This window comes from Montipora foliosa, chromosome 3, assembly GCF_036669935.1.
Source record: "Montipora foliosa isolate CH-2021 chromosome 3, ASM3666993v2, whole genome shotgun sequence".
Classification (NCBI taxonomy): Eukaryota; Metazoa; Cnidaria; class Anthozoa; order Scleractinia; family Acroporidae; genus Montipora; species Montipora foliosa.
Genome location: NC_090871.1, coordinates 42,270,202 through 42,282,701, shown reverse-complemented (window position 1 = coordinate 42,282,701; position 12,500 = coordinate 42,270,202). Strand labels below are relative to the sequence as shown.

Genomic DNA, 12,500 nt, shown 5'->3' with positions numbered 1-12,500 from the left:
CATAAGATGGCAGCTTTAGAGGGTCAACTCTCATAAATAAGACATTCATTCTCTTACTGATTTGAGCCACCTTAAAGTTATCATTCAAATTCTTCTCGGAAATGATTTGGCTGGAGACAAAGTGGTCATCAATCCTATTGTAAATCAGTTAAGTTTTCAAGGAAACTGTCCCAAACAATTTGCCTGGAGCAAAGTCATTAGAAGACGATGATGATATCAGCAGTTTGAGGAAGAATGCTGAACTGAATTTTAGATCACACCTCATATCTAAGCAACATAGAGACCCAGTGATCTCGCCATTATTCCAGAAGGCAGTTAATGAAAATGAAGTTTCACAGAATCCTGTTTGTTTCTTCACAAAAAACGGAGTTTTGATGAGAAAATGGTGACCACCAGCTGTTTCAGCTGACGATGAGTGGGCTGTCTAGTACCAGTGAGTTGTGCCGAAAGTTTACCGCCCAGAAATTCTCAGCATGGCACATGAAACCCCCTTGGCTGGTCACATGGGCATCAACAAGACCCAACAAAGAATTTTGAGTCATTTTTAGTGGCCAAATTTAAGAAAAGATGTAGCTGATTTTGCAGATCATGTCACGCTTGTCAAGTAGTAGGGAAGCCAAATCAAACCATACCAAAGGCATCACTGCAGCCAATCCCAGCAATCAAGGAGCCCTTCAGCCATATTATTGTTGATTGCGTTGGTCCACTACCGAAGACGAAATCTGGAAACCAATACCTGCTGACAATCATGTGTGAATCTACCACGAAGCAATACCCTCGAGAAATATCAAGGCTAAGACCATTGTTAAAGCTTTAACCAAGTTCTTTTAGCTGGTTGGTCTTCCTAACTCAATCCAGCCAGACCAAGGTTCAAATTTTATGGCAGGCATATTTCAGCAAGTCATGAACGAACTAGGAATCAGACAATACAACTCTTCTGCTTATCATCCCGAAATTCAAGGAGCTCTTGAGAGATGGCATCAGACGCTGAAGAACATGATGAGGATGAAGGAATCCATTTGCTGTTATTTGCTGCTCGAGAGTCGGTTCAGGAATCTCTGGGCTTCAGCCCATTTGAGCTTGTTTTTGGTCACACAGTGAGAGGACCTCTTAAACTTCTTAAAGATAAATTCTTATCAAGTGAAAGCCATTCTAATAATTTATTACAGTATGTCTCAAATTTCCGAACTACCCTTAATAGAGCTGTCTCAGTTCTCGGCAAGGGATCTAATGGATATACACACCAACAATAACTCTAAAAAAATGACCATTCTAAATCAGTTTCTAGAACTAAATATTGCTATAGCACTAAGATAAACGAACGTTTAGACATAATCAGTGAAATGGGCACTTAGACTTAATCTGTAAAATGAGAGTTTAACCTAGGAGACTCGTGTTGGTGTGTCCATGAGATTTTTCCCCAGAAGTCTATGAAAGAGAGGTATGATATAAACACTTCTGAGCGCAGTTTTGACCCAGGTCAAAAGGTTTTAGCATTATTGCCAGTTCCTTGGTAACCCACTACAGGCTAGATATTTTGGGCCTTAAGTAATTAAAGAAAAACTAAGTAATCTCAATTACGTTTTAGAAACGCATGATAGGCGTAAGCAAACACAGTTGTGTCATGTTAATATGATAAAGCCTTATATTGACAGAGACAGTAGCCTAGAGATACATCCAGTAAGTCTTAAGGTGGTTGGTTCTGAGCCAGAAGAAACTTAAAGTAGAGACCTTAATGATAAGTTAAGTCCACTGGCCACAGCAAAGCTTTCCAACTCTGATGTTCTGCGAGATAGAGCACCAAAGTGTGATGTCACGTTACCATGGAAGCACTTTTGCTTGGTTCTAAACAATGAACCATTCCAACCAACATGGCGGGCATAACAATAAGTGCTCTTACTTCTTTCTTCTCTGGTGAGCCGAAGTCAATTCATAGTGGCAAAAAACATTATAAATCTAACCATATAGAGTCTTTTCAGTGGAATAATCAAAGGATCGGTGCATGCAAGTATGAAGGACAAGTCTTACAAGGTTACGGTAAGCGAGACTCACTGAATACAAAACCATAATCGCAAGTATGCTTTGTGACACTTCTGTGGTTTGATAACAGTTTTTTGAAGTATTTGTGAATTCAAACGTATGTGTATCTTTGTCTCGATGGAAGTGAAATAAAGTGTGCTCAGTGTGAATGTCCCCAAGGAAACTATAAATGCAGCCATGCTGCCACACTGATCATTCAGATGTGGACAGATGTGGAATGCAAATGGAAAAAGCAGATGGCTCCAGACCAAGTCAAATCTGTTGGAGAATTATATCCTTGCCCAAAGGAGTATAATTGTCTTAGGAGAGAAATAAGCAATGAAGATCGTTCTTGGTTCTATCAAGAATTTAAAAAAGTATGGCAACTTCACCGGCACTTTGTGGCTTCTCTCTCCCGAACCTGAAAAGAGCAACGTCCTGCCTGTAATGACTGTTGAAGACATAGTGTTATCAGAGGAATTTGTAAATCATGTGGATAAGAAGAGTTACCTTACTGAGACACTCCGCATCTCTGAAGATCAGCGTATAGCCATAAATAAAGCCACAATTGGGCAACGAGACAACCCCTCTTGGCACATGATACGGAAAAAAGAAAAGAAGATACGGTGAAAAGAAAACAAGCCTTGATTTCGTAAACAGTGAAGTCAAAGTTTTAAAACAGAGATTGGAGGATAAAGCAGAGAAGAGCAGCGTAGCAAATTAATTTGATGGTGAAGTATTAAAGTGTCTCTGAAAATCCTTGTTTATGTTTTAAGCCGGCTTCCCGATGTTTGCTTCTTTCAAGGATGAACTCGAGGCAAGAAAATCGGTTATAGCTTTCTTTTGCAGCCTGAATTATAACTGAATATTCTTTATACGTTTTCTTTCTATTTGCGGTGAGAAAATGTCTAAAGGCTTTTTAAAGTTCTATAAGCTTATAATCAAACTTGATACTCGGCCATGACCTTGTTGACAAAAGTCAAAAGCAACTGGCATGTTTTCCCTGCCTGTAAAAACTGGCTGAATTTTAGCTTCAGAGGTCAGTTTGAAATCAAAATTTTAATTGTGCCGCACATATAAAACACAACATATTTCATATGAATAGACCTTATTCTTGATACCCATGCCCATGCCCATGCCCGTAGAGATTGATGGGACAAAAGCAATGTCACGTAGTTTCTCAGGGGGCAAACAACTGATAAACGCTTCCAATACAAGTAGTCGCAGTTGAGTTTGTTTATTCCCTCAACATGAGAAAACTATTTGAATCACGCAAAATGTACAGATCGAGTTTCACCGAGTTTCAGTTCATTCTTGCTCAACTGTGAGGATGTCTATGGTCGTCACTGTATCCAAAAACGACACAACCATCGTCATCACCCGTATTTTGCCAGTACCCTCTTTAACGTGACAAGTTCTCCATGTTTTGTTCCTTAGAATAAACAAACGCAGCGTGATTACCTGTATTGGCAGCTTTTATGAGTTGTTTGCCCCCAGAGAAACCACGTGACATTGTGTTTATCCCATCACGCCTTACGCGTGTGCAAAGATGGCAGGTATCGTGAATAAGGTCTATTAAAAAAAAATTAAACTTGAGCCTGCAATCAATTGAAAACTAGTAACTTGACCTCGATGGTCGACACCTAAAGCCAGCGATACGGTCAGGTGATACTGGTCAGCGTATACCCTGTTTTGACAGCTGTCAATTGATCACAACAGATCACAACATTGATGTGCAATATGTGTGCAATATCAATCTTCCTGTGCTCCCAAACTAGCTAGAAAGTGCGAGATTGAACATTGGTTGCCCTATGGTGCGGACGGGCGGGCGGTGTACGGACACGTGATTACCATATTTTCTGGGATGGGTAGATTTACTTACCCATGGTACTCCGCAGGCACGCTTCGCTCACCAGAGCTCCGCTATAACTTTATAACTATACTGTAAAAATAGTGTAAAATTATTCCATATCAACAGCGATTATTGCCGCAATGAAGCAAATGAAGCCGGAAATGCGACTAATTTACCTCGGTAATAAACTCATGTGTAACCGCATGCTACCACGGTAAACTAAACCCAAGTTAAATTTACCACAGCTTGTTTACCGTGGCAAATGCCACTTACCGTGGTTTGTGTAACCGCACCTACTGAAATAAGTTCTTCATAAAGTAAGTTATATAACCTTAACACGACTAGGTGGAATTTAAGAAAATTAGTTTGTCCCTGCTGTTTTCCAGTGTAGGTCTTAAAATTTACTGCATTACTTCGTACATATCCACTGGTTTAAACTTGATGGATTTTTACACTGGTACAGTTGGAATAATTATGGGGAGTACAAGGATTTATCACCTTGACGACTAGTGGAATTTTAGGGATAAGAATTTTTGATGCTCTTGCACATTGCAACTTTTTAACTTATTAAATTTTCTGTTATTCTTGCTTAACTTAACTGATTGTAAGTGGTGTGTTTATCTAGTATATACTTCTGCTTTTCAAGCACCAATCCAATAACTATCCCCTTTACGCCAAATGAAATTTTGGAAAATAAATGTCCCTGCTATTGTATATTACAGGTTTTACAAAATATAAAGCCTACTAAATTGCTTGGTATTCAGTGTGCGTTTTGTCCAATTGAATGCACGGATTTAATGACGTGCAAGGAACCTTTATACCTTGTAAAATTCATCTAACTTAAAAGTGAGGGGAGGAATTACAGTATGTGGTTGTTGGTCCGGACGAAAATGACGTAAATGAGTATTTCTTATCTTAGAAGAGGGGTAGTGAGCTGAAATTTGTTCTGTTAGTTGCCGCAACATTTGACTAGCATATACGTGAATTCAAAATATACCCAAATAATGTAAGGCGCCATAAAAAAGCCACAAATAACAGAACAAACTTCACCTACGTTCGCGGTAACGATTTTCCAGCCTTCCCCTAGCATCAGGAAAACCTCGAATCGAGCTTCAGAAGGTAAGCAAATCAATAAACACTGGGAAAGTTTCGTTTGTATTTGTTTGTCAAAAACAGAGTACGTACATAAGAGCACAGCTGGAAACGTATTGCATTTTATTTGAGCTCGTGTTGCGTAATTAAGTACTTAACAATGCTTCACTCACGTGCAGTGTCCCGCTAAGAAATTCCAGCAGTGTTATACAATTAAAAAAGAAGACGCACTGTTAGTGAACTGTTCTTCCGGCTGAAATGTATGAACTCTGCTGTCTGTATTCTGATCATTCGACATTGTATTTTTATTTAATCAGTGTCTTTCTTCATACTGTACTGTAATTTATTAAAAAATTGTTCATTGCTACGAATTTTACGCTTCCCCAGTTATTTCGAAACCCCGCTATTTCGAACTTTTTTCCATTTCCCTTGGGACTTCGAAATAGCGGGGTTCGACTGTATTACTTAATGTCTTTTTAAAGGAGCTTCTTCACGGATGACGCATCGTTAAAAAAAATGATCGTAATCCGTCTTAATCTTTCTCAGTCGAAACCATCCTTATTTATTTTCCGTTTATCATCATTTCTTTGGTCAACCTTAGGAACATTTATTTTGAGGTTTCCATTAATGTTAAAGATATTTTGTACATCCGAAAAATGACTGAAATTATTGTGACAGCTCCTTTAAGCCATAGCTGTTAAAAAGTACAGGGTTTAGTACCCCAGTATTGAAAGTACGTCAAAAATAGCCATTTGTTTGGGTAGTCACCCAAAATTAACCCCTCACTCCAAGAATCAACATTCAGATCTTAGTTTCTATGCATTTATTTTGATATTGGTCTGGAAAATCTCTTGTTGAATCATTCATCAATAGCTGTTTTCGTAGCTCTTGAGAGTAAAAGGCATAATTAATCATTTAGAGTCGATGACAGTTTAGCCGTGTTTACACTAAACCTTAATTTTATCCGGCTTATTTTATTCATATTAATTGAACTGCTACCTCGCAACGCAACGTACAGAGATATTCCCAGAACTATTTGCATTATGTACTCTCTAAGTATGACAGCTGTGTCTTGGTGTATGCAGGCTATACTATTTGTCCATCAGACACTATCCTGCGAAAACATCCGTTTCCGAGGCTGGTAAAGGGGGGACGGGGGTATTGATCACGTTTCATGTTAAATAAAATGGCCGTTTCACAATTCACGGACAATAAATTCGACATTTGACGTTTCACGAGAAAAAAAAAACGTTTTTATACGATTAGTTTTTCTTACTTTGGTTAAGAACTACAGACAAAGAACTGCCTTGTTTGATGTCCCGGCACCACTATACCACCTCTTGTTCTTGGTGCTGTGAAAAGGAAACCAAGTTCTTTGTTTAGAAGTTAAGGCTCGACTGTGAGTGCAGATAGAGATGAGATGCAAATGATCAATGACTTGCGTAGGCTACGTCCATTCTGCATTGTCCCCAACAGGCACCATGCTCATTTCCAAGACATGCCGATCTCTATCCTAGAGATACTAAATATAAACAGTTTCTGTTTGTGGCTCACAAAGCACAAGAAACAGATAAGCATGGGCTTTCAAGCCTAATAATTATTGGTACATGTAGGATTACTAGCTTCTCATAATTTATGTTAAATAAAATGGCCGTTTCACAATTCATGGACTATAAATTCGACATTTCATGTTTCATGAGAAAAAAAAAAAAGTTTTTATACGATCAGTTTTTCTTTCTTTGGTTAAGAACTACAGACAAAGAACTGCCTTGTTTGATGTCGCGGCACCATTATCCCACCTCTTGTTCTTGGTGCTGTGAAAAGGAAACCAAGTTCTTTGTTTAGAACTTAAGGCTCGGCACCATTTTCTTCTAATACAGAGTCGTCATCAGAGGAGTCGTCATTGTATTCAGAGAACTGGCCTGCTTCAGAAATTCCAGATGAAGATCCATCTTTTCTTTCATCATCTGGTGGCACTTCACTGTCTTCATTTTGCGGAAAATCCAATCGCTCTCCTCCATGGAGACCAGTCTAATACATGTTAAGGGGAAGAGTTCCAACCTTGAACTTAGTGGTTTCTTGCCTAACTGTGCGTTGTCTTACGCATTTGCCATGGTCATGCTGCCCATTTTCTCATCACTGAGGTCTTGATCATTTGGATGCACGTATGGATGATTTTGTTGCTTCAACTTGAGAAAATCTTACAGCTCGATTTGTGATGATGGAACAGGATAATAAGATGTTGGGTGTGTAAAGTAAAATGCCGACCATTGCGTCATTAAAAATAACATGATTGAAAACCACAGCTCACGGTGAATTAAATCCCCGATTCTCGTTCCACAGATAACTATCAAAAATCATGCCTCACGGTGATTACCAAAATCACGTTTCACGAGGAAAAGAAAGGTGATTTCACAATTCAGGGGGAATAAAACAAGCAATAGCCCTTTTTACAGTTCTCAGTGCCATATTGACTCCAGGTCTATGCACACTAATTTTGCTTCCTTGTAATAAGATGTTTTCCAAGACAAATTCTTTTTTTCAATTTCTTCTACATTTGGTCTGGACTCCCCCATCAAATATCGAATGGTACATCTTTAATCAGGCCTTGGGGAGGGAGCACTCCTGCATAATCAGGTCTTATTTTTGACCATTGAAGATTCTAGCTAATTCAATTTAAGTTCACATGTGCTTTTTATACATACATGTAGGTGTTGCTGTCTGGAGAGATGGCCCACAGAGTAATATGGGGGAGATTTGTTAACTTAAAGGGAGGTCAAGGGAACAACATTTCATGTGATGCTGCACAAGAGATCTGCAATAGAATGAGCAAGACAATTGTGAAGGGCATGGGGGCAAACAAAACCACTAAAGGTGTCCTCAGGGCCTCAAAGGCAGCTGCTGGAATAAAGACCATCATAGCTGGCTTTGACCAAGAGGCTAACATCCACAAGCAAACCAGCAAACACTCGACTGTGAGTGCAGATAGAGATGAGATGCAAATGATCAATGACTTGCGTGGGCTACGTCCATTCCGCACTGTCCCCAACAGGCACCATGTTCATTTCCAAGACATGCCGATCTCTATCCTAGAGATACTAAATATAAACAGTTTCTGTTTGTGGCTCGCAAAGCACAAGAAACAGATAAGCATGGGCTTTCAAGCCTAATAATTATTGGTACATGTAGGATTACTAGCTTCTCACAATTTGTGTTACAATAATAAGAGCTCCTAAAAGCAAATACAAGTAAATCGCATAACAGTGTAGATATTACATGACTTTATTTTGAATTGGTTGGAAACAAGAAAATTATAATGACTATGATTTTAATAGGGTGGAAACAAGATATATACCATGTCAGTGGAACAGGTCTGGAAAGAACTAAGATTTTGTTCTTTTGTTTTGTGGACATTAATTATTTCGGATCCGGTATATTACAGTCTACCCAGATAACAGTTCTCCTATTCATCGAAGAGTACCTTGAAAGTACTTCAGCATAGTTGAGGAAAATCACTTAAACAGGCTTTTTATATACTTAATACAGACCTTAAGAATGACGTTTATGACAGACGGCACTGAACGGCAAAAATTAATTCTGATTTTGGTCTTTTCTGTATAACTTGAGTAAAGCTTGTAGAATAATAGGCTGAAATCAGACTGCAAAAAGTTCAGTTTTGGCCGTTTGCCGTAAACGTCATTCTTAAGGTCTCCTTTGAGTTATTCAAGACTGTTTTCCATCGAATCCAAACAAGGTTACAGTTAACCCGGAGTGAAAACTGTGAGCATTATTCGCAAGGACGACTGAGAATCTGAAAGTTCTCAGTACTCTCGATGAAAGTATAACACTCACTCTAAGAAAGTCTACATGGAAACGTTGCATACTTTTAATTACCACTAAAAACTAGAAAGCTAAAATGAACGGATAGCGTTCCAGCTTGTTGGCGAAATCCGGCCATATCTCCGAGAAAAATGTGCTTGACAGAGAATGAACTCAGCGAGATTTGAAAGAATATATGTGACCATCCACGGGAAAACCAACAAAAAGGTGATGACACGGGCACGCGTGCATGACACGGCACGATGAGCGTGACATACAACACGCCATATGCGCATATTTAATGAGTAGCACAATAGATGTCACGGTGGCTTTTGTTGTGCACACTGATGCACTCCAAACCTTTTGTTTAGCGTGGCGTGTTGCGTGTCAGATGCGTGCCAAAACAGGCACCGTAAAATTGAAAAAGTAATGCAAACGAAATTCGTCGAAATTCCTCCTTTGTTCTCGCGAATTTTCCACGAAAAGTCATCGAATTTTCGAACGATTTTTCGTAGGGTTTGAAGCGAAAAATTCACGATCTTTCTCGAAAATTCGAGATAGCGAAATTCGAAGTAGCGAATTTTCGAGGTAACCAAACGAAAATTCGAGATAACAAAATTTGAAGCAGCGAATTTTTGTGACATGAATCGGCGGCCGCCATCAACAACATCGCTGAACAAGCGTATGTACGCGTATTTAATAGACGCGTTAAGGTTAGCGTAAATAAAGTCGTATCGAAAATAGATTCAATGATCCGACGACAGTTTAATCGGCTATTTCCAACGAAAAAAAAAAGATTGCCTCACACAACAAAAACTGCGATTGCTTCGCGAACAAGAGTTTGTTGTAGAGCTTACACATTGTGAAATGACGGCAGAAGTCGCGGCAAATTCGAACTTGGCAAATTTTTGTCCAGAAAATACGTGGGAATGTTCAAGAACAGCAAATAAAGAGCGAAATTTCGCTCAATTTTTTGAGGTCATTTATCGAACAGAGCGATTTTTCGCACGAAAATTCGAAGTCAATTTTCGTTCCGAGGGAATTTTCGTTCGAAAATTCGCGTAGTTGGAAACAATAGGCCTTGAGAATTATCATGACTTTTCGTTGAAAATTCGCTTCCATCGAAAATTCGATATTTTTTCGTCGAAAAGCCAGGAAAAGCCGCGAATTTCGGCGAAATACGTTTGCATTACTTTTGCACAATACTGTATTCTGCGGGATTTTTCAGCTATTTCCGCAGGTAAGTCGGCCCTCACTCGGCTTTGGGAGTGTTTATATACTTGGTTTTTTAGCGAGCGTTTTGGCGTAGCTGTCGTGCAATTTCACTCACTCCGTGTCTTTTTACGCGGTGCTCGATTTTAGTTTTGCTGACACGCTCTTTTGTTTGGTATAACACGCTCTATTGTTTACAACTTGTAGTATCACACACAAGAAAATTTTAATGAGGCGTGCATTACGACACGGCACTCCCGTGTTAAAGAAAATTTCTTTTGTCTAGCGTGCTAAAATAGCGTGCCCGTGTCATCACCTTTTTGTTGGTTTTCCCGTGGACGGTCACATATAATAAAAAATGGTTTACCATACGATCGAGGAGGAGCTTAATTTCTTGTGAAATGAGTTGAACTACGGCCAGAAGTCGCCTCTCCCGGAACTTTTTTGGTGTTCTTCCACCATGTTTATGTAGAATTTCAATAGTTTGGATGTCCTGTGGCTCCTTAGTCATGTGACCTTTGCAGCCTCCACCAGGGGGTTAGCATTAGATAACATCGGGTGAAGTCAGATTGGACACATTATGATGTTTACACAAAGTAATTTACTATAAAGGCACGAGCGCCCTGACGACAGCGATTAGGGTTAAGCACTGAGTTTCATGATTAGGGTTAAGCACTATAAATACCGGTAGCGATTAGGGTTTAGGATTAAGTGCTTATTTTACTCGTCAGGGCATATTTGTTAGCTTTTAGTTTAGGTTGTGGTAGGTCCACATAAATACTAATTAAACTACCTCCAATCCCAGCAGTTTCCTTTGTAGCGCAGTGGATAGGTAGTGGATATAAGTACACATACCCGGGTTTGATTCTGGATTACGCCCTTTGTATTTCTTGTTTTTATTTGACACTTAGAAAACAATTATTACACGTTTTTGTGTCTGCTTCGTAAGGTGTCCAATCTGAAAACATTTCGGGGCGCTTTTCGGTTATTTTTTCCGGTCCCAAACAATTTCTCAGAATCTCAGAACATCCGAAATCATCCCGAATTGTCTCCCGATATTTTCGGGAATCTTTTTGTGTTTATGCCCCACTATTGCCCGGATGGGCACTGCTGGAATTGACTGGTGCATAAAGCACCATCATCATAATCATCATCATCATCATCATCACCTTTTATTTGAAAACACGGTAAATACATCAGGCAATTAATAATTTAATATAGCTGCAGCTATTAAAGAAAAGGAAACTAAATTAAACTTTAGCCTAGTCTTTTAGAACTGGTAGGACTGGTATCTATTGTACTTATTGTACTTATTTTAAAGTGTAACGTAACTTGACACAGGGTCAGTCTGAAACATCCCCTGAAGAAAGGCCGTCCTTTTCGAAATATTGGAAATTATAATTCCCTGACTGTAAAATCAGCCTTGCTCTTTTTTTTACCAAAAATGCGACGGTTCGACCCATCGTCGCATTAAGAAACAGCCAATCAGAAATCCTGTTATATGGCGCAGTCTAGCCAATCAGCAGCTGTCTTATAAGAAAATCGCATGTGCTCGCAGCAAGTTATAAATACAGTTGATCACAGTCAAGGTTTCGCTGTTTACAGATGAGTTTTAGCACTTTTTGCTGATCTATTATGATTACTTCTATTCGAGGAAGCATTCATCAAGGTCATGAAGCTTTCAGTGAGCATTCTAGAGGCCGACAATGTGCATTTATGTCACTTGCAGCTTTGCTTTTCAATCGATGGAATTCGGTCGATTTATGGACACAACCAAATATCGATGACATCTTATGTCATGGAGATCGCATGTATTTACATGCACAAACCAATAAAATGGTACTTTGCGCTAGATAGACAAAAGCATGAAAGTGTCAGTAATCATTCTAAGAATCAGTTAAAAAGCGCTTATTATTACATGTTGCGTTAGACAGTTATTCGTTACACCTTCGGTTTTCGTTAACCAATATATTTCTTTTCCACTTTTAGCAATTACTACAAGCAAAATCCCAACAAAAGCCTTAGCCACACCAACAGTAACTTGTTAATGTTATACGCTAAGAACATACATGTAACCATGTCATTTTGCGAATAAAATAACTTATATTATTGTTGACATTCTCATTGTCGTATTTGCATTCAAAAACACCTTTAACGGCAGCACTCACTTCTCAATGAGAACTGCTAGTTCTTTAAACAGTTGATTGGCGTCAGCATTGTAACTCAGAATGAGTAAGGACGCGGACAGCACGATTTTGAAGTCTCTACATGGACTACCCACATGGACTACCCTAAAATAGACTCATCCCTTAAAATTCTATTTCGAATTGAAAAAACTGCTGTTCATATAATACTTGCCTTGCACAACCTTGTTTAATTAATTTGTTCCCAATATGATCAAGGTTTTTACCGGCCAAACATGACCCCTGTGCTTATCATGATGTCAATCTAAATGACCTTTAGAGTTCAGCTCTAGATAACGAGATTTTTCCCTAAGAGATAATTA

General features: G+C 39.0%; 1 protein-coding gene and 1 pseudogene across 1 annotated transcript in view; one reads left to right on the top strand and one right to left on the bottom strand.

Annotated features, from left to right (window-relative positions):
* LOC137994854 (uncharacterized) overlaps positions 1-12,500 on the bottom strand; it is a 114,572-nt gene that overhangs the window by 15,231 nt on the left and 86,841 nt on the right. The gene's annotated exons all lie outside the window — the stretch shown is intronic.
* Positions 975-12,500, top strand: part of LOC137994244 (uncharacterized) — a 19,530-nt pseudogene continuing 8,004 nt past the window's right edge.